Source organism: Toxorhynchites rutilus, chromosome 1 (genome assembly GCF_029784135.1).
Source record: "Toxorhynchites rutilus septentrionalis strain SRP chromosome 1, ASM2978413v1, whole genome shotgun sequence".
In the NCBI taxonomy this organism is placed as follows: Eukaryota; Metazoa; Arthropoda; class Insecta; order Diptera; family Culicidae; genus Toxorhynchites; species Toxorhynchites rutilus.
The window spans coordinates 43030186-43056924 of NC_073744.1; the positions used below are offsets into that span (position 1 = coordinate 43030186).

Below are 26739 nucleotides of genomic sequence, written 5' to 3' on the forward strand. Positions count from 1 at the left end.
TGGTTTCTGAACAGGTAAGTATTACGTAATTTCATAATGTCTTTTCCAGGTGATTGTGTTACGTATCCATGGATGACGATGAAAAGGTAAGTAACAATAAGTATTAATTTTAAATAGACAGACTAATTACTCTGTGTTTCCTAGGCCGCAACATGATACATAACAGAGATGTTATTTTTTTCCGTTTTTAACTTATGATTTTTCAAAGTAATAACATGGTCCGAAAAATCATGTTTCACCTTTTCTCCCAAAAATGACTTCTTCAAAAATTCATAACTTTGGAATTACTGTACTGATTTAGATAATCGACATTGGATAATTCATAATTCAATAAATCTTACATTTACAATTCATAAAATCTTACATTTGTGAAAAAAAAGAATTTTGGTCGCATAGATCCTAGTCTAGTTCAATAGGAATACGGAATGAAGGAAGTTGAGTTTGAAAAATCATAACTCAAAAACGAAGAAAGATACATCTTTGATTTCTGGATATGTTATGCAAAAAAACATCCACTCTCGAAAAAATATAAAATATAAAATATAAAATATAAAATATAAAATATAGCGGCATCAATTTAATATGTCGATCCTCTGAATCGGGTCAGTGGTTCGAAAGTTATGATTTCTTGAAAAAAGTTTTTTCTGGAAAAAAGTGGAAACCCCTAAAATAAAACGTAAAGAAAATCGGGGGTTTAAAAACATAATATTTTGATGCTAAATGTCTTAAAATTGCTTGCCTTAAATGCATCATCTCGATTTTTTTTGTCGAAAATCGACACTAAAAACAAAGTATTTTTTGGCACTCGGTCGTTTCTCCATCTGAAAGTCGATTTTCGACAAAATTTAGTTTTGAGAGAACTGTAAATATCGACGTGTCATGCAATTTTAAGACATTTTGCATAAATTTTTATAAACCTTAATTTTCGGTGATTTTTCAGATTCAAAAAACTAGACTTTTAACGTCTACGATACTAATAATAAAGTCCGAACGAGCTAATCGTGCAAATCAACATTTGGTAGCATGTTCCGAGTGAAAAATCGAGATAATAGATTTTTTTCCCATACATTCATTGGCACCTGATATATTAGGTATATTAGAAAAATGTTATCCATTATTGTTGGGTGGAATTCAAAACTATTTTTGATTTGCTTCGGATTGTCCGATTTGGGTCAAATATGCACCGTTTTGTTGGAAAATTTGTTGCCATTCTAAAGGTAGCTTCGTAATGTCTCTATCATAGAAGTTTTGGTCCTTATTGGCGAAAAACTCTAGCAATAGATTTTTACAATCTTTTCTTGATCCCAAATTCTTATCACTCTGGAAATTTTGTAACGCGAGAAAAAGGTGGTAACCGCTTGCTGTCAGGGCCGGACTATATGGTGAATGCAATAAAACATTCCAATCAAGCTCTCGAGATTGAGTGGCCTTGCGTTCTCCTTGCTCTATAATTACATAGTGACAAGCGTTGTTAGTCCATTTGATGTTTGCGCTAACGAAATTGATGTTCGTTCGAGGTTGGAAATGGATTTTGATGTGATAAAACGCACTCCTATATCGTCTTCTATCTATATAAATAAAAATGGATCGACAAATGGACAAAAATGTGTTGATAGGAGCAAAACTCGAGGAAGGATTTGTCCGGGCTTTAGAGCTGTCTTTATTCTATCATATTTTCTGTATCAAACATTTATTGCATGTAACGGAGAAACAAGTTATTTGCAAGTGGTTGAAAAAGCTTGAACGATAATTGTGTCTGAAAACAATTTGATATTATAATGACGTGTTTTGGTAGGAGTAATAGAAATTCTGTAGTAAAAGGTAATGTTAAAGGGTCGATTAGAAGATCAATCAATGAACAGTTCTGCGATTGGACCCATGAACGTTTGCTTAGTAAGAAAACGTGAATGTTTGAAGGTATTGATAACAAGAAATAAATGTTGGGCGGGACGAAGTTTGCCGGGTCAGCTTGTATATTATACAAATGATATAAGGTACACCGGGGCAAGTTGAAACGATTTTTTCGAAGTTCAACTTGCAAGTTATCTTAAAAAATCACTAAATCACTAAATTGAAATCTGTTTGCAGCACATACAGAGTATAACAGATGACTTTCGATAAAAAAATAGGGATTTACACTGGAATCTCTAACGAAAAATATCAATTTTGAAAATGTTTAGTTTTCATATGCATTGTTTCAACTCGTCCGTAGAGCGGGGTAAGTTGAACGCGGAACTACCATGAGTTTAATGTGCGATTTTGCTTCTCGAACTATCTACAACTGATTTATGAAACACTAAATTGAAAGAATTATGTATATGTTTCATAAACATTTGGAAAAAAAGAGGTTCGGTACACGTGAGATGTGGGGAGTGGTCTAATACACACAAAATGGACATTAGATACTAGCAATTAATATACGAAACAATAATATCAAGAATACTATTTCAGACGCTTTCATAACAGAGTAGAGCCATTCGATACGGTCACTAATGAGGCTTATGGGATTATTCAAATATGCAAATATTGCGTAATAAGGGAGGAGAGGATGGCTAGTGCAAACTTGTTTCTAAATAAATCCAACCAAATCTCTACATTTTTATGCAAATGACCATTTGTTACATGTTATTTAGGGAGTCTAAAATAGTAAAAAAATGCGTTACGTAATATTTGAACGACCCCTATTTGCAAAATTAACAAATTTTACTTGAATCATATCTGTTGAATACACAGATATCATGTAGAACAAACTGAGGAACGAAATATGAATGATTCTTAATTTTTTAATTTATAATCATTCATCCATACCGCAATCACCGACAAATAACGTCCGGCATTTGCAGCAATGTTTAAAAAATAGTCGACTCTTACTGGCACCAACTTACCCCAGGGCTGAAAAAAACAAGGGGTGAGTTTAAATGCTTAGAGCTATACGGAAAAAGAATTTTCAGTTTAGTTTCCAAAACCACTACACTTGATTATCCCTATTTGATAACCTGACGTGGAATTATGGCGATATTTTTGATAAAATCAGTGTTTTCGGACTGATTGAGTCTGCGCGCAAAAATGTTTGTCTTGATTTCACGGGACAAGGGAAAGTAAACAAAGACGCGGATTGGGTTGAAGCATTCCAATAGTCTGATAACAGCTGTCATAAGGTAAGTTGAAAGATAATGTTTACTGTATATATTTTTATCACGTCAATCCATCATTCCTAGTAAAAGTTTCAACTTACCCCGGATTTCAACTTGCCCCAGTGTACCTTTTTAGTATGGGGGACTAGCGAATTTTATGTTATTTTTAGGCTCATTTAATGTAATAAATCGGGATGCCAAAACATGTGCGTAAAATTAATTTTGGGTGTAGAATGAGGTTTCCAGTACAAAATATTTTTTCCCTGGATTCAGAAGTAGGAATAATACCAGCTTACTGCCACACTGAAGGGAAGCAGCAAAGTTTCCAGCATTTGTTGAATATATTGGGTTGGGAAATAAGTTCATAGCGTATTTATATTTCCTTAATTTTACAACAATTTGTTTGCTGTTTGGCAAAGGATAACTGTTCATTCGATAGAACTCTTTCTACTCAACAAAAACTATGTTAATTGTATTTTTAAGTTATTTTATTTATTTTATTAGTTTTGAGGTTGAGAAATGGAATACCCAGGAGGCAAAATCAATCTTTGCTCTTCTTTGCTTTTCATCGAGGCGTGTATCGAGAAAGTCTACTGCACGGAAATGGTTTGCAAAGTTCAAAAATGGCGGCTGTGACGTCGATGACACGCCCCTTCTGAATTCGATGAAGAACGCCCTAAATCACTTTTGCAGTAGATCTAATCTAATAAATCTTCTGTGTCTTTTGCTTCCGCCAAAACTTAAACTACCTTAGTGACAGTTATGTCATTCACCTGATCCTCCAGTCGACATTCGTATACGCCATGGCACAATTTTTTGAACCCTACACTTTAACAGCTTGTAACTATTCTAGTTTCGAATATCTTTTTTTCATTTAGTTCTTGTTATTTGTTAAACAAATCATGAAATAATGGATAGTAAAAATATTTTTGTTTTATTTGTTGAGAGCTTGAAAAAATGTCCGAAATTGGTACCCTTCTTAGATGTCATGCACAAATTACGTAACGCTAAAAATTCGGATTTTAGATCCCCTCTAACCTACGTAACGCAATTTCCCATCTCTAATACACAGTAAGTAACACAACCTCGACCCCCCTCCACCCCCTTCACGCGTTACGTAATTTGTGCACGACGCCTTACACTATGTTACCTGAATTTATCTTCCTTTTCTATTGAGTCCTAGGAATTTATCGGCAGCCAAGCGATAATCTGATCTTCACACTTCGTTTCGCAGTTATCTATTCATTTCCCACAAGTTTTTGTGACCTAAAAAGTTGCTAGATTAATTTTATTTGTATCCTTCGCTCAACACTCACCATGTTGTCTCGTTTCGTCCTTCTATAAACTCATCGGTTCATTCAAATGGCTATCGCAAGGCTTATTTGCTAGGATTCCTTATCACCGTTAAACACACCGGACTCGACGGGTTCATCTTCACAACTCCCGTCAGTGAGCTGAGGTCGAATAATCAAATAAATGAAATTTTTTGTTCTTCTTTCTGCTGAATTATATTGGCAACACATGACGGGGGTGTGCTGGTTATATACGGTGAAATCGATATGATAAGCCGTTAGCGCCAGAAATATCAGCATTTGTTTTATTTGATCAATCTGAAAAAAACCTTCAACAATGCTTTCACTTATCTAGATTGATTCCTCATAGCTGTTTCTATAGTTTTTTGGAAATTAATTTGTTCCATTATTTTAACGTTTTATATCACCCGAAAATTTTGGTCTGTTACCAAATTGCTCCCGGAATTCATAATTCGTATTTATATTATAAATTCGTATTATGTATCATCAGATCATCAGATCTTATAATATGCTCTGTATCATCAGACTTAAAGACTTAATCAAAATCTAGAAACTAAACATCAATCGTGTAGAAGATGAATTACAGCGAAGATGTGGATGTCGTGATTTTCGAGGCTTAATATACAGTGACATATGGTAACGGCAGCATCCAGCCATCAACAGCATGGAAGTTTACTTTTTCTACTAGATCATCGTTATTATAGGTGTTATGCTTGTCGATTCGTTGGTACATTCTTCCGTTTGTTTCTTCCCCCCCCTTTCATAGCCCGTTACGTTCCTAATGGGATTAAATTGAATAAACAACAAAAAGGAAAACAAAGTGAAAAAAGACGAAAGGATTAGAGAGGCATGTTTCTGCTGGATGCCAATTATACTCAACCTTTCAGTTTTCGGAATGAAGTTACAGTTGTGTTCGAGAATAACTTTTATTGGAATACAATCATTAGATCTCGTTATTTCGCAAACAGAAATCATAAACTCCAAACAAACAAAAAAACGGTGGAAGAGATAGTGGAACCCTTCGAAGCCACACACCGCGCAGACAGACGGTCGCGACACTTGGGAATCGAGAAGAATCATATGGGCCGAGGGGCATCCCCTGGTCGTAAATTTTCAACTGTAAGTGCGTGAATAGATATGGCTCGGTGTATTCTGGCGGTGAGCATTGTGAACGCCGGAGGGGGACTCTGATTCCTAGGCGTATCGCTGTATATGGGCATATTCAGTGTAATAGTTTGGTCTAGGCGTCATCGCGTCATCGAGCATGCTTTCAATCTCAGGGCACCAAAATATGAAGCAGCAGCAGCATGGAAGTGGGCTGGCGGTGCATTGTTTTCCGTTTAGATTTAATTATATTTTTATTTTTGACACTTCATGATATGGGAGAGTTCCCCTTTTCCACTGCGGAATGGAGAGAAAAAAATGAAGGGAAATCTCCTGTTCTGTGACAGATTTAATTATAACGGACACAACTTTCAATTTGTCAAACGATTGTCTTTCCGGTAGGTCTACATTACTCAGTTAGATGTAACCACGAGAACTTCCGCTTTGCTCTGAGTCGATCGTATTACGTGGTGACTTATGCGTTGTTGTTTGTTGTTGGTACGGGACGTGTCAAAAATGCGGGTTCGGATCGTTGCCGTCATCGGCGAATACCTTAGCGTTTCGTCGGTTTTAACCTTCGGATATGCAACATCCGTTACCGAGCATGATATTTCACTTGAAACAGCAAAATATTGAACAAATTACTACCGCTGGGGTGGGAATGATTGGAAATTGTATGCGTTGCTCTCCATCATAGATGTTCGTTACAGCTGGGAATTTACTGGAGGGTTTAAAAACACTTAAATTTGTTTTTCTACAATGAAAAGAGAAGTTAACAATTAACTCATCAACTTCTCATTGATTCGTGAAAACGTTCTTATCGAGTGGTTTGAAATCTGTCGAGGAAGCCAGATAGTATTCAGCCGCAAACAGGAAACTGGCGAAAGAAAACCTTATTTCGTTAATTTTTTCCTAAATAAATCCTTGATAGGCTAATCCGATATTCAACAACTTTTTTTTTCTTTTTGTCTTTAAAGGGGGACCCCGGTCTGGAAAATCGAAGAAATCGATTTTTTTGTTTTTTGCATTTTTGGGAAGCTTAAAAGGCTTTTTCAATTTTTGATTTCGTTGGAAAGTTCCATTCAACAGTATGAAGTCACCTCAAGGATATAGCAGGGGAAAAGGGGGGAATTTGGACCACCTAAGCAAATCGCCTAATATTTCCAAACCAATACGGTCTAAATAAAAAATGTCACATTGTAAACTGAGCTACACATGTTTTCTCCGAATCAATAATGTTTAATCATTATATCAAGCTTCAAACTACCAAATATATCATAGAATAAAAGAGATGATTTTTGGACATTCAAATTTGATGCGGGGTGATTTGGTCCAGTGTGTGTTTCATCGAAAAAAATATACTTATGCTTTTGTAAAGTATTTTGGGATAATGTTACAAATAGTAACAGTGTTCTGGGATCGATACCAAGTGTCTTGGTCAGATTCCAGTCCAGAAAAATTGAATCGAGACCATCTCGAATTCTGCATGGATCTTTTCACTTATTTTCGAGCATTTTCAAACACTTTCGATACTTGGTCAAAGAAAATCCGTTCTTGATGGCCTGCGTTGCTTTTTTAAGCTCTCCCTTCTTCCAACGTTGTCTGCCCATCTTTTTTTTTATAATTCAGCGTCATCTGGAATCAATTAGACCAAAGAAAAGCCTCAAGCCTGTAGGACCAATTCACCCCACAGGAACGTGTCTATGTCACCCCACACAACATGCAAAAATTAAAATGCAATTAATTCTATTTATTGTTATCAAGCTGACAGTTTCGCTACATCAAATTGTTCCTCTTCTGTAGACGAACAGAACTTTACTGCACAATACACAAAGTTTGATTAATCAGCGGGAAAATTCTTAGAACCACGATCGGAAAACTCACATTTTTTGGCAATCAATGTGCTTACCGTGTTCATGCTACCGTTTCCTTCCACCTGTCGAATTTTATGGTCCAAGTTTTTTTTACGTTAGGTACATACGGTTCAACAATAGATTGAGATGGCATTATGAAAAATCCAAGTTGAGCCGTACTTTTTGAGATAAAGGGTTGGTCCAAATCACCCCGTATGTCCAACCCACCCCGTGTTACCCTATTGCTGTTCGAATTTTCAAACGCGGTTTTCTCGAAACCATGTGTTTTTTCAACTAGTTGTATCGACATCTACTCGATCTACTCGACCGATTTGGCTTAATTTTTTCGAGCTTTTATGGGCTTCTAAACAGCGGTTTTTCATAAATAATAACTTATTTTTAACAAAAATGGCCGTTATATGGCCATTTTTCGAATTTTAAAAAACCCCTATGTAACGCTTTAGGTATTCTGCGACACCCCGTTGCTTCAGAAACGATACCGTTAGCAACGTACGGATTTTCAGATAACTTCTACGCGTCCAGCTGTCAACAGCGTAATAATCATTATTCGTGCACTCAAAAAAAAATACATCTTTAAATATTTCTTAAACAATAACCAAAATACCTGAACTCTTCACTTTATTTCTAGCATCCGAAAAAATCACGAAAATTCATTATTTTCCGAACTTCCAGCCAGGGGTTCCCCCTTAAGAGACTTTCTGCCGTAGGCTAGTTCGTCTCTATACAACAACTGTTCAGTATAACAACTAAACTAAAATAAAACAAAATCAGGACTGTGGTATCCGAGATTCAACACGTAGAATTACCTTCGGCTATTTGTGTCACTCTGATTTTGGAGATATATGTAAAAAAAAATTCCGGAAAGGTATAGTAGCAATGGTGCACATCTAACTGATGTCGTCCAATAACTTTTGAAATAAAAGCAAATCAAGTTCAGTTTGCTTACCAAAGTGTAACTATAGATATAGGCTAACCAAACGTACCGTTTTCGAATAGCGATGTGCAAACAGTTCCTCAAACTCTATTTAATTCAGGTGAAACATAACATGCTAAATTAATTAAAACTGTGAAGAAAATTCGATGCTGCGTTGGAATACATTGAATAATGGAAGGCTAGTCTAGGAGAGACAAAATAGAATGTATAGATTGTATTAACTTTATATCCAAAGTAGCAGTAGTAAAAAAATCAAGTTCAAATAAATTAACATATTTTGTTTGATAAGAAGACAATGATTGAAGAAGTTACAATTTATGAAATAAAAATGTGTAGCAAAGAATTCGTGCCAGTTGCAAATCGGAAGGTGCATATGTTTAAAGAGATGTAAAATGAATTATTAGTGTGTAAAAATTCGTGAAGCTAACGAATTATAGATCAATTCCACGCCAAATCATCCGGCCGTTGCCCTGGTACTCTCCATTTTTTTGACGTGGGACTACGTCTAACCGGAATATATGGGGGGTAAAATGAAAACCTAAACACAGAACATGCAGGAAAAAACGAAAGATTCCGAATGCTTATAGCTCGAACATTTCTTACTGGATCGGAAAGATGTTTGCATCAACTGATAGGGAATATGTTATTTTTCATTAGATAAACAATTGAATAATTGTAAAATATTAGGCGTTATCTAAACGCCCTAACTGCCACGTTTTGATTGGCCCGATTTACGGTTTCCCTAACACAGCCATCAAAACCAAGCAGTCTTTGGGAAATCGGTATTGCAAATACATGAAAGTAAGGGGACTTTTATTCTCACCGAAAAATGTTCCCTAACACAGACTTCAAAACCAAGCAGCGATGGAGAAATCGGCATTGCGAACACATGAAAATAGGGGAAGCTTTTGTTTCCACCAAAATGTGTTCCCTAACAGAGATTTCTAAACCAAGGTGTCGGGGGAAATCGGCATTTCAAATTCATGCAAGTCGGGGGTATTTTTGTTCCGATTGAAATGTGTTTCCCTAACACAGACTTCAAATCCATGGAGCTTGGGGAAATTGGCATTGCGAATTCATACAAGTCGGGGATATTTTTCTTCCGATTGAAATGTGTTTCCCTAACACAGACTTCAAAACCAAGGTTTCTGGGGAAATCGGCTCTGCAAATAAATGCAAACTGCGAGTACTTTTGTCCTCGCTTGCCTTTGTGCAGACTGGAATATGTCTGTCCTAACACGATCTTCTAAACTTAGGTACATTGGGAAAATCGTGCAGACACTAGAAGCGAATGAACTTTCCAATTTCAAGCAAATTCGCGGTTCGAGAAGTACGTAAACTTGAGATATTCAAACTTCAGATGGAAATGTAAAATAAAAAAATCGGTTGATATTTTTTTTTGTCTTTATTAAAGAGATTTTTAGCCTTAGGCTGGTTCATCAAACGTTTGATAATTCTTCCGCACATATATTTTGTCCTAAGCATCATACCAAACGTAAAAGGTCTGTCATTAAATTTACTTGCAACGAAGAACAATCTATCACAATGCATGAATTGACTTTACATGGCATTTGTTCAATCTTTTTACTCACAAACAAATATATTGAATTCTATTGAATTTGGAAACTGTTTCATTCAATCAAAAATTTAATCAATACAAACGAATGATTGCTAAGCTAAGGTAGTTCCACGTCAACCTTGCGGTTATATCATAGATATGACCCACCCCTTTTTTAAAGTATTCACTATCATTTGACCAATTCTATTTACGACTGATTTTTTATAAGGTCATATCTACAATCATTGACCTTTCTTTGCCAAAATGATAACTCGGTATCCAGACGTCTGCTCAAAATAATATGTACGGCAAAGTTGTTTGAAAATGGATTATTTTGGAAAAATAACATGAGGACATGTTTTGAGTTATCAATGTTTTTAATATTGAACCCAATTTTTGAGTAAAGCTTGTCCACGTTAAATTTTGGTCACTTTTCTTTCAGTGTAGTTTATGAAATATATCACTAATCAATGAAATATTTCACTTACATGACAGCTGAAACTTTCCTATTTATTTCGATATCCAACATGTTTCTATTCTTCTGCAGTTTGGTAAAATGGCGTCGAATCAAGTGGAAGTACGCAAACGCATTTTGCGCGAAATCCAACACTGTCGGTACGCGATCTCGCCAAAAAGCTAAAACTACCGAAGAGTACCGTGTTTAGTGTGTGCAAATCGTTTGACCAGCGCTTAATTGTGGATCGGAAGGTTGGAAGCGGAACAAATCGAAAAGTATGCTCCCGACAGATGGACCGAAAGGTGGTTGCCATTATTGAGAAACATCCCAACCTTTCAGTTAGAAATGTGTGGCTCGAAAGGTTGGAAAATCAAAATCATATGTACGAAAAGTGTAGCAGAGGCATTGACTGAAGGCGTACAAAGTGAAAAAGGTGCCCAGTCGGGACGATGAGCAAAATTTCACTGCAAAAAGCCGTGCTAAGGTGCTCTACACCTAGTTTTTGCAAAAATGTTCATGCACCATAATGGACGATGAAACTTATGTTCTCGAAGACTTCAAACAGCTTCCGGGTCTCGCGTTTTATACTGCAATGCGAAAGAATGCCGTAGCCGAGTGTTTCCGGACCAAGAAACAGTCTAAATTCCCCAAAAAGTACTTGGTTTGACAGGCCATATGCAGAAGTGGCCGAAAATCCAAATCTTTCGTCTCTACCGGCACTATCAACAAAGATGTCTACGATGTCTTTTTGACAAAAAAGTTATAAAAATCAATTCGCTTTTTATTATGTCGGATATTACTTCAGAATGCAAAAAAAAAACGCCGAAAATTTTCATATAACTCAAATCAAGTTTTAGGAGCGTTAAAAGGACTGATGGATAGTTTCGTACAAACTGGTGAAGATTACTGATTGTGCATCCGTTCTTGCCCTCGCGAGAGCAATACGCTAGAATTTTGCTTCCTTATAGTGATGCAGCAATGTACAGTGACACAAATCCGTAATCGTACTCCACCATGCAGATCTCTTTTCCCTTTATTTGAATGTCGAAAACAAGCTTTCGGAACATTCTATTTAGATAAAATTATAGTATCATATGAGAGTTAAAAGTTTTGCTATCTGTTTTCAGAATCATGGTTTTTATTTCTCTAAAAATGGCGAATGTATGTGCTAATGTATGAAAATTGACTCATAATCGTACGCTGGTTGAAATATCTACTCGATTTCGAAGGCGTTGGCCAATTTCCTAATCCCATCATTGTTATGATATCCCTTGTTCATTGCAACTATCTTTAGCTGTCTTTAGCCTTATCTAAGAGTTTTTTGGTGTATTCAGAAGGTATGTTTATCTTTTTTTCATTAAGTGGTTTTTAAAATCGTTATTTTTAGAAATTTAATGGTTTCTAAATTTCCTGCACAGATAACTTCCTTAGTTTTTTTTTACTGGGATTGATGTCGGAAGATTGTGAAGGAATATCAATAACTTTTGAGTAATTGTAATGTAACCATGTGCGAACTTCATATGTCTTGTTACCGATCATTTCAAAATTCTTCGGTCACAAAAGGTTGTTTGTGTAAATATTTTCTGTCTAGTGTGTAAGTCAATTTTTGTTTTGCTTCGACTGGTATAAATGTTGTTAAATGTACATACCTTGATTTAATTTACGTAAACATACTAACCCAACATCGCCCCGACGAGGTTGCGTGTCGGGTTAAAAGAGACATCTGTCAGGATTGACAGATGTCCTACCGGTGGAAATGGGAGGGAGTAGGAGGATGAAAGGAGCTGGATGATAGGAAAGGAGGTGACTTGGAAGGAGATGTTGGATTGAGTCGGTCACTTAGTCCGGAGTCAGGAAACGACACGCAAGTGAAGAATTTTGGTATCGTTGGAACAGAAATTTGAGGAGAAGAGAGTTGAAAGACAGTGAGTTGAGAAGATAGAAAAGAGTCGTGAAAGAAAAAAAGTGAGTGGTAGAGTGAAGTGACAGAGGTAGAGAGAGAAGACCTCTTGCGGAATAGGACCCTCAATCACGCTACACCATCCTCGGGTGTCCTGCCGAGAAACTCCGGCCACCTACCACCACGTTTCCAAGCGACGCTCTTTTGCTATACGGTCCAGAGCATCACGGACAGAACGCCTCCCCCCTCCCATCCGCACCGGTGAACCGCAGCGCGACGACGACGACCACGAAGGACAACGAAGGGCCCCAACGAAAACGGTACCGATACTAACCCTTTAAACCGAAAAAATATAGAAAAATCAAAAACAAACTTCTCTGCTCTATTCTATTAAATAATCAATGCCAGTCCATTTTGCATAGGCAGCTTCTTGTCTCCGCATTTCGCAAATCCGCTTTGCTGGTGGTCCAACCGAGGTCGAAACAGTCCTCCCGAGGGGCAAAGCCGACCCTGAGAGAAATATAAAACACGAGGTGAGCTAAGCTGGGCAGTACGGCTAAAACCGTAGTTAACAGTCTTGAGCTCTGGGTCATTGTCTTGGCAAAACATGAATCCACGATTCCATCTCATTTTGTTCACACTTTGCTACACGCTACACACTTTTTTCAAAAATTCATAACATTAGAACTACTGGACCGATTCCGATGATCGACATATCAAATTGATGGCAATTAGCTTAGCTTTTTTGGAATATTATACTTGAGAAGAAAATGGATTTTGTTTTCGTTATTGTTGGTTGTATTTGTTTTTCGTAGTTTACATGGTCTCGGGATCGAGTGCGCTATATTTTTTGTAATCTTTCTAGAAAGCTGAGATTTTTTTTGCATAACATATCCAAGAATCAGAGAGATGTTATATTTTGTTCTTGAGTTATGGTTATTCAAAATTAGCCGATGGTTCAAAAAAACATTTTTTCTAAACTCACTTTATTCAAAAATTCATAATTTATGAACTACACTGGCGATCGAGATGATCGATATATCAATTCGAAGCTGATGGGTTTCTTTGAAAAAATGCTTGCGTCAAAGTTGGGGTTTAGTCGCATAGATATAGTCTAGTCATATAGGAATATTGAACGAAACCAGAAAACTTGTTGACTTTGAAAAATCATAACTCAAAAACTAAAAGGAACACCTCTCTGATATTTGGATATATTATGTGAAAAACTTCAGCTTTAAAAAAAATATGAAAAAACATAGCCATGTAAACTATGAAATACAAATATAATCAATAATAACGAAAACAAAATCTAATTTTTTTTCTAGTGTAATGTTATTTCAAACAAGACCACTTCACTGGCTTTAATTTGATATGTCGATCATCTGAATCAGGTCAGTAGTTCAAAGGTTATGATATTTAATGGTGGAAAAATAGGATAAAAATTGATTTTTTTTGGGCTATCGGTCAATTTTGAAAAATCATATCTCAAGAACAAAAAAAAAAATAACGCCTCTCAGTTATGTTATGCAAAAAAAATTTCAACTTTCATAGACCAGGTAAACTATAAAAAACAAATACATTCAATCATTACGAAAATGAAATAAATTTTTTACAGGGTGTTATCAATGGTAGTCATCAAAGAAAATTCGTCACTGTTTTTTCTTTCCTATCAAGTATAATATTTCAATTCTTCAATTGCTTCAATTTGAAATATCGATCATCTGAAACGGTTCGGTAGTTCCAAAGTTATGAATTTTTGAAAAAAAGTCACTTTTGGAAAAAAGGGGAAAACATATTTCTATTCTTAATGTTCATAATGCTTATACCAAAGAAGAATGGAATTGTTTATGAGATATTTTTTGCATTACAAATGGGAGGAGTGAGAGGGTGGGGGCTGATGTTGGATAAATTGTATTTGTTGCAGTTCCCATTACTTTTAATGTATAAGGAATCAGGACTCGGCAAAGTCATATTCCACCCTGAAATGGAAATGGTCACCCTGATAAACCATGATGACCCTGATGGCCACCTTGATGAAAAAAATACGGGTCTAATGTTTTGCGATAGAGAACAAAATTTCCACTTTCCACAAAAATCTGATTACCACTATGCGGTTTGGCATGAAATGGCTGTATATGTAATTTTAATCGCACAGAATATGTGCAATTTTTCATATTTTCTGCTAGAATTAAACATAGATTCCATGAAAGATCATGTTTCACACGGGTTTCATCCGAGAATAAAATCCAGATTTGGATTTCAATTTAGATTTCGATTAAGATTTACATTTAAGTTGCATTATTGGGGTCCTTACAGCCTGCTGATGAATTGGCAAACAAACAAATATTATTCATATCAACGGGTACAAAAATAATCCTAGTGATGCTCACTGACTAGAGCAACTAAATTTAACTCCAAACTTACCTTAATTTGAACTAAATTACTGAGAAAAGGGTCTTTAAGTGCGGAGATGTTGCGATTTTGAAGTGAAACAAGAGACAATCCGAAGTCGAAGAGAAAATTACAACGATTGAACTAATGAGACATGCTCGACATAGGATCATTATAGGTCCATAGTTAGTGCGTGAAAAAGGTATTTGGATGAAACTGCGTGTCCGGCGGTTTCCTCGTTGAATATTAGCCCTCTGCGGTCGGAACTAATTTCCCTTGAAAGAGATCCTTTTATCTTTTCACTCCAATAATATTTTGTTAATACCGAGTATCGTTACCTGTTATTCATAGATACTTCGTATACATTCGTAAAAAAATTCACTAGACATTAAAGTTCGTTTGGAAATAATGTAAACTATTACACCGTTGAGTGAAGTGTTCAGTATGATTCCTTGCTGTGGTGGCTGAGAGCAGACAAACGACCGCAAGGGCTTAAAACTAATTCACTGCAGTAGCTCGGGACATTCCGACGATCTTGTAATGATTCAAGTCCGATGAGTTTGCACCGATGTTCATAGCTGGGTAGAAAATATTCCAAGATGTCGTAAGGCAAACCTCACAAAGTTGCGCTGAAAAGCCTCCATATTAATAAATTTGCATATGGAAAACTGTTTGAAACCACTAATTGCCTTATATATTTTTTATTCAAATTACTGTTTGTCTGTATATTGTTCAACGAAAGTGTATATCAAACCTTTCAAAGGAGAATAAAATGAATTATCACATAAAAAATGTATTTCAAATTACAAAACTTTGTTCGAAAATCGTTGGTAGTTTTTCTTGTTGATTGTGCATACAACAAATCAAATCAAATTTCATGAATAATGTTTACGTGTTTGAAATTTTAACACTTTCGTACTATAGGAAAGAAAACATCTATTGCATTGACGATTCTAAATCATACAGAGAATTTATGCAAATATGGCAATAAACAATGATGAAATTCCTATACCGGAAATCAAAGATGTATACCCATCATTAATAAAACCTCATAATGCATAGCAGGAATGAAGACTTCCTTGTTTGTAAACATCACCAACATCACCAAAATGGCTCGTTGATCTTCCACTTCCTATCACCATCAAGCCCTTTTCTCCCTCACAAAAATATATACATCGATCCCACCGGTTACGCAAAGAAACGATTCTTATTCTTCAACATAAATATCATCATCGTCCCAATTGTCATCAGCACCATTCTCATCTTCTCGATTTGTTTGCTGAAGCAAATAAATTAAAAATAAAACACCTTTGCCTCAACTTTACAACGAAGTTCAACATAAAAAAAAACAAAACGTAAAGAAAAATCGAAACTTTGTCAATAATGCACACTTTCCCTCCGACGGAACGGAATCCGTAGGCGATGCCGAGACATGGTTTGACGACATAAATACTTCAGCTTCAGGAAAGGAAGTCGCGCGTTCCTCTCACTATTCGCTGCTGCAGACTCCCCCGCACCGACGGGAGGAAACGGCGGTGGAGAGGCTGCTCACGTGATTAAACTGTCATGTTTTACAACTATTTGTCTTCAGCGCTCGATCGTCACATCAAGTTTTAAGCATATCTCGACCGACAAGACAAAACTCATCTCAATACTTGTGGCGACCTAGAAAGTGTTTTTTGTTTCTTCCTGCTCTTGTCTCATGATGCTCGCAGACATATATAAAGAATATATACATCGTCACGTGTTCGGTGCAATATCCGCAAATGAGAAACTGACGCGGCAAATATTACTGGGCTTCCGGTGGTTTCCGGATGGAAAAAAAAATGCAGATCGAAGGGCGACATTTTTTTCATTTTATACACAAGTTACTTTCCTGGTTGAAGGAACAATACAAGTGGTGAGATGAGGTGGATACTGTACGTGCTTTTCCGCTGTTCCGAAACATAATACGGTAGGCACTGAGGGCGGAAGAACCTATATTTGAGAAATTCTTTCATCATGATGTGAATGTTCCGATTTGATGGTGATCGAATGATTTCCGTGTCTAGAACCATTGGTGGAACCCCTATACCATATCATCTAAGTGTTTATATTAATCGAACAAATACATTGTGAAATGAAAATAATGCTGAAAAACGATTTCAATCGAGAACGCAAATCGATTTTAATATGGAGTTTTTGAGGCTGTTACGGTCACAAACAATCCGCAACCCGATTGTTTCTGTCCCCTGTTGATGATCGTTATAATTTTTGTTCATCTGATATACTTTACGATTGGGCGAGCAATTAAACTCTGTGAAGCACATTTGTACCCCTAGAGATGGTCATCGAACGTTTCCAAGGTCAGCGTTTGGAGTTAGACGAACTGCTGCCAAGTTCCCAAAATTAAGCGTCCATTATTACTATGAGTTGATTTTTGTTTTGTTTTCACTCAACTGCTCATTTTGGATGCATTTTGGATATACGCGCGCTTCAACCTGTTGCATCCATCGCTTTCGGAGTCTCAAAGAACGGACGGGAAACGGATGAAGTCGTTGATAAATTATTCATGTTTCCCGATTGTTCACATCGGACACAAATCAGTTTTTTTCGGCGGCTTGCACACGGAATACCAATCGTTTTCACTTGTTTTGGATTAGTGGAATATGGTGAGAACTCTTCCGACAGGAGCGAAACCGCTTGAGTATGAAGGGATAAAATATAGTGGAATTCTCGATAAGGAGCTTGGTACTGTGTGTACGCATACGTAATCAAATTCAGAAAAAATAATACTTGTATCTACTTGGAGTCATATTCAGGTGTTCCAGAAATTATCTTACTCATAATAAGTTATATTCTGGTACATTCAAATAACGGAAGTAATTCCGTTGGATGCATCTGATGTGTTATTTTTCCCGAGTAGGGGAAATCATAGTAAAGCCGACACCCTAAGGATTTCCGCTTTTTTTTAAAGACCTCCCATGTTTCTTTAACTTCAAATCGTTACAGAACCTCTCTTGAAGTCTACTTAGACAATTCTACAGAATCTGTTGACCATGAGCAGAATTCTAAATTTGATGGAATACAAAAGTCTGTGTTTTAGAGGACTGTTCATTGAAGACTTATTGAACCACATAGCTCTCGCTACTGATATAGCCTCAGGTTTGCGGGACTAATGGTTCGGATTCCGGCCTGGAAATCTCCGCCAGCAATTGTTTTTCTAAACGGTTTTATTTAGCTTGACCTGTTTGTATGTTTGTAACATGTGTGTATGTCTGTAGCGTTGACTAGAAGAGCATAGTTGTTTATGAAAAACGCAAATCCAAGATGACGCCCGCTACAAAATGGCGGACTAAATATTTTCTCAAACCACTATCAATATGGGTATCAAATGAAATGACTTGACTAGTGTAACTTAGTTATTTTTGAAAAATGCGGTCCATAATGGCTGCCAACACAAATTGGCGATATTTTTTTTTTTAAAAACATTGTCAATATGAGCTTGAGCTTGGGCAGACTGTACATTTCGTAGTTGTTCTCCGTGATTGAAAATGCTCAAAGAACACACTCTAGCTTTCGGCAGTGGCGATATCGTAACCAATGAGGTAGATCCGAGATGCGATTATTGCTAGTTGAAAACAAAAAAAACTAGAAGTGGGTTATATCTTTGATATAACCGCAAGGTAGACAGAGGACTAACGTTGATTTAGCAATCAACAAGTAACAAGCATATAGACGTTTCATCTTTCGAATAAAGTGATTATCATACCTCTTCGTTTAGCCGGAAAAGAACTATTAACGTTCAAAGGGGGAATCGATTCCTCTTCGGAAATACCCAGCGCAAATAGTACCCACTCCCCAAGCCCCGACAATTGGAATCATCGTTGATCCGGAGCAGTGTTATTAACGCTTGAGAAGGAATGGATTCTCGGAATTACACAGCGAAAATAGGACCCTCCTTCCCAACAATTCCAACTTCCCAATAACGACGATCGATTGCAGCATTCGTAAACAAATATTTTTATAATGCTACTTTTATAAATGTGATTTCTTCGATATGTGATATAATATCCACTTTGATCATATCCACTACACCGTATCATACCATATCAAATTCATAATCAATCCGAGTACAATAGTACTCGCTGCTTGCATCTAATTTTCTATGCCAATTCCCCCTGGCTCCATGGTTTTGAAATTTGTGTTAGGGAAACATTCCGATTTGCAGAAACGCATGCGAGTACAAACGTACCCGCAGCTCACATCTATTTTGCAATGCCGATTTTCCCATGCTTCATGATTTTCAAGTCTGTGTTAGAGAAACATCCATCCATTCCAGCGATCGTACCTCAATCGTTGCGCAATTATAACTGAGTGGATTTCCGAGCGGCACTCGCTTATATACCGATTGGTGTGATTTCAATAGCCTGTTTTGGAAGTAATTTTAGGGCTACTGAAACAAATTTTTGGATCAAAAAGTAACAAGCATATAACGCGTAGACATTTTATCTGTCGAATGAATTGTTTATCATACTATTTCGTTCAGTTGTTTAGGAGCTATTAACGCTCAAAATCTCGTTCTCCGGCGTAACGCTTTCGTTTTCGAAAGGTTGAACTTATACCCCAGTATAGAAATAAAAGACGTAGTCCTACGTCTAAAAAAGGAACACACTGATTGACGCTTGGAAGTAGCAAACCATTCTCATTGTGCAAGTTTCGTTAATTCGAGCTTCAAATAGTCAAAAACGACGCCGGCCTCGCCTTTAGAGTCATCAAGGGAAGGAAAGGAATGTTAGTATGATATTCGCCACCCGAAGGTCAGAAAGGTCGCCTCTACAGCGTGGTTCCCTAGAGTTTATCATGTAAGGAATAGTTGTTAGTGGGAAGAGGTGAAAATTAGGATTCACTGAGGTAAGTGATGTGATTATGTAAACGAAAGTTATCGACCAATCGATAAAATGAACTTTGGAAAATTCTACTTGTCACAACATACGGTAGAGATATCCTGATAAGGAAAACCTGTGTTGTTATTATTTATCGCACGTATTTTTTAATCGAAATATAATTGCGACGAGTAAGGATTTACTGTGGGAAATCTGATGAGGTAACTGAGAAAATCCCTCTAAAACCAATCGCTTTGGCGATATATTCCAGAGATATTTTTGAGAAACCTGAGAAAGAAACCAAGATAATTTGTTGAAAAATAAATCGCCCCGGCGTTATGGGTGCATCAACATGAGAAAACCAACTCAAACAAGATCAGAATAAGCATTCTTACTTCAGAACATAATAGAAATAAAACATTTACTGCATAATTGAAGATATGTGAAAATCCAAAAATCCATTAAAAAAACAGATACTGGAAATCTTCGGAACAGGTCATTAACCATTTTATGGGTACTGTAATCTAAATTGCCACCAACAAAAAATATTCTTTTCGCTGCACTTGGAATATTACTTCAATATTTTACTTTGCCAAAACCTTTTAAAAGTATCTGACAATACTCCAAATTTTCATGCAGTTTTTTCAATAAAAAACAGGAAGTGGGTTATATCTATGGTATAACCGCAAGGGTGACGTAGGACTCTCGTTGATATAGAGATCATTTGTATGAAGTTGAATCTGAATTCATTCTGAATGAATGAATATTTGGAGAACTTCGAAAACGAGAGCGTTACGTTGGAGGCACAAGGTTTTATGCATCCAATATTGGATACGGAAATATCCTACTGATGGGGAAGAATAATCTTCAGAAGCTATCCTGTTGATTGCGATTGATTGAAAAACCACAAAACCAAATGTATTTGGTCACAGTGTTACATGGATAGAAAACATTCAATTAAACTCTTTCACATGAATATATTTTGAAAATTCCCAAAGGAACTGGCAGATTATTTTCAGTAACGATTAGATATTTCCACATTTTCCTCGATACTGGAAGCCCACCAGTGGTTAATGCCAACTCGATAACCACCTGTTAATAGCACTTGATTGAAACATATTTGGTCACAGTGTTACATGGATAGAAAACATTCAATTAAACTCTTTCACATGAATATATTTTGAAAATTCCCAGAGGAACTGGCAGATTATTTTCAGTAACGATTAGTTATTTCCACATTTTCCTCGATACTGGAAGCCCACCAGTGGTTAATGCCAACTCGATAACCACCTGTTAATAGCACTTGATTGAAACATATTTGGTCACAGTGTTACATGGATAGAAAACATTCAATTAAACTCTTTCACATGAATATATTTTGAAAATTCCCAAAGGAACTGGCAGATTATTTTCCAGCAATGATTAGATCTTTCCGGAACTTTCTCGATGCTGAATGGCATCCTAACGAAAAGAGTTCTGCGCGTGTATGTGTCGATCCTTCGCCGTCCACCTTCTCCAGCACGTTAGGCAACGATGTTGTCTTGTCGATGTCCTCACGAAAAATGAATGTGTCTCACCACCAGAATATCGCTTAAGTATGCTTTTTGTGTGTGATTGAATCGAGAGAAGGTGTGGTTTACAATGGCAATTTGGAAGGCAAAATAGAGGGGAATGAACTCTCTGAGCTCGGAACTTTCGGCGACTGAGCAATAATCGATTGCGGGCGCATACAATATTGGATACGGAAATATCCTACTGATGGGGAAGAATAATCTTCTGAAGCTATCCTGTTAATTGCGATTGATTGAAAAACCACAAAACCAAATGTATTTGGTCACAGTGTTACATGGATAGAAAACATTCAATTAAACTCTTTCACATGAATATATTTTGAAAATTCCCAGAGGAACTGGCAGATTATTTTCAGTAACGATTAGTTATTTCCACATTTTCCTCGATACTCAAAGCCCACCAGTGGTTAATGCCAACTCGATAACCACCTGTTGATAGCCGCGCGTGTATGTGTGTGTAGCGATGTCTTCCCAGGGAACCGTTTGTGGCATCACTCTCCTCCTGATGGATTCCCTTCTGGCCTAAGGTGCACAAACAGGCTCTTGGTGACACCGTTCATCCGCGCTTTCATGATAAATAAAGAGCTTCACCGCAACAGGGACAACATGCTCCAATCGCTGTTCAATTAGAACTGAGTGGATTTCCGAGCGCCGCTCGCTTATATACCGATTGGTGATTTCAATAGCCTGTTTTGAAAGCAATTTTAAGACTATTGAAACAAGTTTTTGGATCAGTTTTGGTAACAAGTATATAACGCGTAGACATTTTATCTTTCGAATGAAGTGTTTATCATACCATTTCGTTCAGTTGTTTAGGAGCTATTAACGCTCAAAATCTCGGTCTCCGGCGTAACGCTTTCGTTTTCGAAACTTTTATTTTACACCCCGGTATAGAAATGAAAGACGTAGTCCTACGTCAAAATGATAGGAGGTTGTGTCCAAGACACGACCGCATCGTTGGCATAGAACTACGCAGTAATTTAATTCAAGTCGCTTGTTTTTTATCCCTTTTGTTTATTTTAGGCTCGTTAGCATTTTAGCAGTAACAGAGCCGAATTTTAATCGTGTACATGTCACATGTTAGGTGCTCCCGTGGCCGAGTGGTTAGCGTCCCACACTATCATGTCGGGGGTTCGGGTTCGATTCCCGTTCTGGCCGGGAGATTTTTCGTCAAAGAAAATTTTTCCGGCTTGCACTGTGGTCACGCGTATTCTAGAGCTTGCCACTCCAGAGTACATTTGAGGCGTGTTATTCGGCATAGAAATCTCAAACAAGTATTACTAATAAAAATGACGCAAGTAATGCTACGTTGAGAAGGCAAAAGTTCCACTGGAACGTTAGAGCCATCCAAGAAGAAGAAGATGTCAAATGTTTATCATATCTATAATTAGCACATTACACAGTTGCCATTTTTTCGGCGTTCTTCTATACCATTGCATATGGTACACATTTACACAGTAGCCATTTAGGCGTAAGAGTTTTCCTTCTGTTCTTCTATTATCCAGATAGACCGGACAGCGGAGACAGTTGATTGATCATTGTTGACTTATTTATAGAACAGCAGCCCGATGTGTCTTGCAGAGCAGAGCAGTTGTATGGATGAATCGATTTTATTTCGACCGTGGATCGATCTCCATCGCTGATGATTGTTGCGTGGACGTAGTTATTCTGTAACAACACAAAGATGATCAATGAAGGCCCTGAGCTTTGAACTCACCATCGATCGCCATTGGATGTTTCCTTCATTATAAATAAATTAATTAAATCAAACCAAAAACAGTTAACAAATATCATATAGTCTAGTAAAAAAAAAACTAATTAATGAAAATTTCAAATTCTCATCGTTGTTGTAAATCAGTCAGGCAAACTTTTCTAGCGATTTCGTCTCTCTTCCACTTTGTGGCGCAACAGAGATGCCAGGTTTGAAGACATGTCTTCATTTTGAAGATATTTGACTTTGTGAATACATTTTGAAGACATTATGAAATATGTTAAGACATTTCAGTATGATGGCGCACGTGGATTTTCAAAAGATGTTATTTCCATGAAATTCTAACTATTGGCCGAAAATATCGTCAAAATAAGTAAAGCTTTAGTTTCAGCGAATGGAGCGGTCTGAATACATATTGTTTCTAGAAGACATAAGTTCATTTGCGCTCGAAAATTCGAATGATTGTGACTTTGCATTTCTATTATTTTGGGCCTATACTATATGTTAACACGGCTGAACCACGAAATCGAAGAGGCAATTTTCAGTAGCGGGTATAAAAACAAACCGTCAGTGTTTGACAGAAATGGTTTGTTTATTCAAGAAAATAATTTGTGAATAGTTGCAGCAATCAAAAGTGTATTTTTATAAAAATCGAAAATTGATAGTCAAAATATTTATTAAAACAATCGTGTATATGATCAACATTTGAATCACGCGGTTGACATAGATCCTTCGTCCATTGGTGGAAAACAGAGGTGGAAAATCGAAGGAAATAAAGCTTAATTTGGTGGAAAGAAGGACAGAAAAGCATCGGAAAAGTACAGGATAGAAGCAAAGGAGAAAAAGTATAGTTCGAAAGGCGAAGGATAGAGGCCAAAAGACGGCAGAAAGTTGTGAGCACGAGGTTGAAGAAGACACTACTTTTTTGAGCTGATCCTAAAAAGACTGCTTCAAAATTCGTTTCGAATCCGTAACACTATACAATAGATTAACCTAGATCTTTCAAACGACCACTTCACAAATCGAAGGTTTTCCGGTTACATACATTCTCTACAATCAGTTTCTCGGATATGGTTTGAGTTACAACCAAAACTTCAAAGTATATTGAAATAACCTCCAGGTATGCTACATTAATCGATGCATTATTGTGAGTTCTGGTATTCAATGATAGCGTTTATTATATTTAATGAAAATTTTACAGCAAAAAATATAAATATGACAATTATACAGTGACGTCTTGATTATATCACTGGGTGTTTTAATCACGTCTCGTTTTTATCACTGAGAATGTTTCGCTTTTATCATGTTTTACGAAAAATGAAAAATTATACGAAAAGTTCAATCTGTCGTTAAATTATTGAACAAAAAATGAAATTTAAGCAGAAAAAATATTTTTGAGCATTCATGCCGCCTATCGTGATTAGCCGAATTGATGGAAAAAATTCTTACTGATGGATTTGTAGCATATACCACATAATTTTTTGAAAGCATATTATCTTCATAAGCTCTGAATCAAAAACTATAAATAATTCTGAGCAACTTTCTCTTCGATTGTGTGAAATAAGACGCACGATCTATGCCGTTTCCCAGTTTGAGCCGTGGAAGAGACCGTCATTCTTTTTTTTGTAATAGATTTATTCTTGTGAAGTGACAATGAATCGGAAACAATTAAGTGGAAACTATTTCTTGAATGCTTCTAAAGTCAGTTTTTCTGAAAGTTCCCGAAAAAGACCACAACCTAGGGGCGTTCCGATAAGAGATAACTGCATTGCACACCACTAATTGTGGGGATGAAATTTCCTCTGGCGATGGATTGATTAATGATTGTCCAACGCCAACAGAATGATGAATCGGGGACAAGTCCAAAACATAGAATATCGAGAAAAATTAGAAATGCCAATCATGCTGAATTCAGTAATACCGGACAAGACACTAAAAAAATAACATTCAATTATCTAGCAATTTTAATATTGGCAGCACGTCAACCACAATCATAGAATTATGGAAGCAATTTTATGTGGTCCAAAACGAATATGTATTTGGTTAATAAGACAGAATTTCTGTATCCACCTTATTTTTGATTACTGATCCTGGTAATCAAATAGTGGTACCGGATATCGAAGAAGGAAGAATATTTTGCACACGACTTTCCGACAACCAAATTATCGGCAATGATCCATCAGAAAAGGATGAAGATACCAATGTTTGGAAAGATGAAGGTGAAAAAAAAAAGAAGAATAGTTACAGTAATCAACCGGGAATAGCGGCCCTGAAAAACAGAATGCAATTCATACAAAACTTCAATTCTAAATTTGAAAAATACGATAGAATGGGAAGAACAAAATAACTTAAAATTAGCTACAATGTCTATCACACAATGTCTTCGAGGAAACAAAAGAAATTGCTATGAGAAAACCACTACAACTATAATTTCGTTATATAATGTTATACTGTGTTGTTTTACGTGTCCATGTGAAAAAATTGTAATAAATGGTTTACTATAAATTTTGCATGTTGCACAGAAAGTAATGTTTAAATCATACATATTGGAGGGAAAAACATATTTTTCGTTTAATAAAAATATCTGTTTCGAATATATCACGTTTCCATTTTATCACGCGAAAATTTTGTTTGAGCGTGATATAATCGAGACGTCACCGTATTGCAAGTGGTTTGTGCGGTGCTTGGTATCAGGTTGTCTCGTTCCGAATACACTGGGTTTAGCAGTACAACATATGCTTTCTATATTTGTTTATAGCTTGCGTAATAAAACGTGGCATACCTGAAAGTTTTATATGCGTTGCTCTCGAACGAGCAATTTGAACTAGCCCTTCTATACAAGAAGAATATTCATGAAAATTCAATAAAAATAATTTTAAAAGCAATTTCCATTAACATTTAAAACTAATACATACAATATACTTTTGTTTTACGCTAGAACCGATTTTTTTCATGATTATTTACCATTATCAGATTTTTGATTAATTTTATTTTATTTATTTATTTTATTTTTTATTAATTTTATAAAGCGCAAACAGTGAGTAAGTGGCATCATATTCGTATTTTTAAACCTACTTAATAAAAAGTGTTTCCAATTTGCTTATTTTATTGCATCAGTAATTCGCTATTTTTCATCCATAGATCGCTAATCCTTTGGACGCTCAGATTCCAAGATATCGTCACCGACCAACTTATCCCTACACCTAAAGTTAATTTTGACGTAGGACTACGTCTAACCGAAAGATATAGGGGGTGAAATGGAAATCTAGGCACTGAACAAGTAGGAAAAAATGCAAGATTTGGAACGCTTATAACTCGAGCATTTCTCAATAGATCGCAAAGGTTTTTGCATCAATTGATAGAAAATATATCTACGCATCTATCATAACGAATAACATTTCATTTTTCTTGAGATAAATAATTGAATAATTGTGAAATATCAAGCATTGTCAAAATGCACTATGTGCCCATTTTTGATTGGTCCATTTTGTGCTCCTCAAATCGTACCGACCAAAACGGGCAACCAGAGCAGCAGTGAAATAGAATGAAGCACGATTGGAAAGGAAAAAGAAAAAAATGAACGAAACATTGGTCGCAGTCTCACACATGCGTAATTCTCGAGCCAGCCAGTCAGCTTAAAAATCCCCGCTCCGCTGCCGTAACGATCATTCTCATTCAAACCGTACACCACATCGGTTCGCATCACAACACATCAACAAGCCAACCCAAGCAGCCATGTCTGGACATGGTAAAGGAGAAAAAGTGAAGGGAAAGGCAAAATCCCGCTCGAACCGTGTTGATCTGGAGTTCCCCGCAAGGGTAGCTAGGCCGAGCGCGTTAGTACCAGTGCACCAGTCCACCTAGCCGCCGTTATAGCTTCGGCTTCGGCTGCCGAAGTGATCGAGTTGGCTGGCAAAACTGCTCGCG

At 36.6% G+C, this 26739-nt stretch overlaps 1 protein-coding gene and 1 pseudogene across 2 annotated transcripts in view; both read left to right on the forward strand.

The window, feature by feature from the left end:
- LOC129762780 (L-dopachrome tautomerase yellow-f) overlaps positions 1-26739 on the forward strand; it is a 403523-nt gene that overhangs the window by 118140 nt on the left and 258644 nt on the right. The gene's annotated exons all lie outside the window — the stretch shown is intronic.
- LOC129763693 (U4 spliceosomal RNA) lies at positions 18219-18333 on the forward strand (annotated as a pseudogene).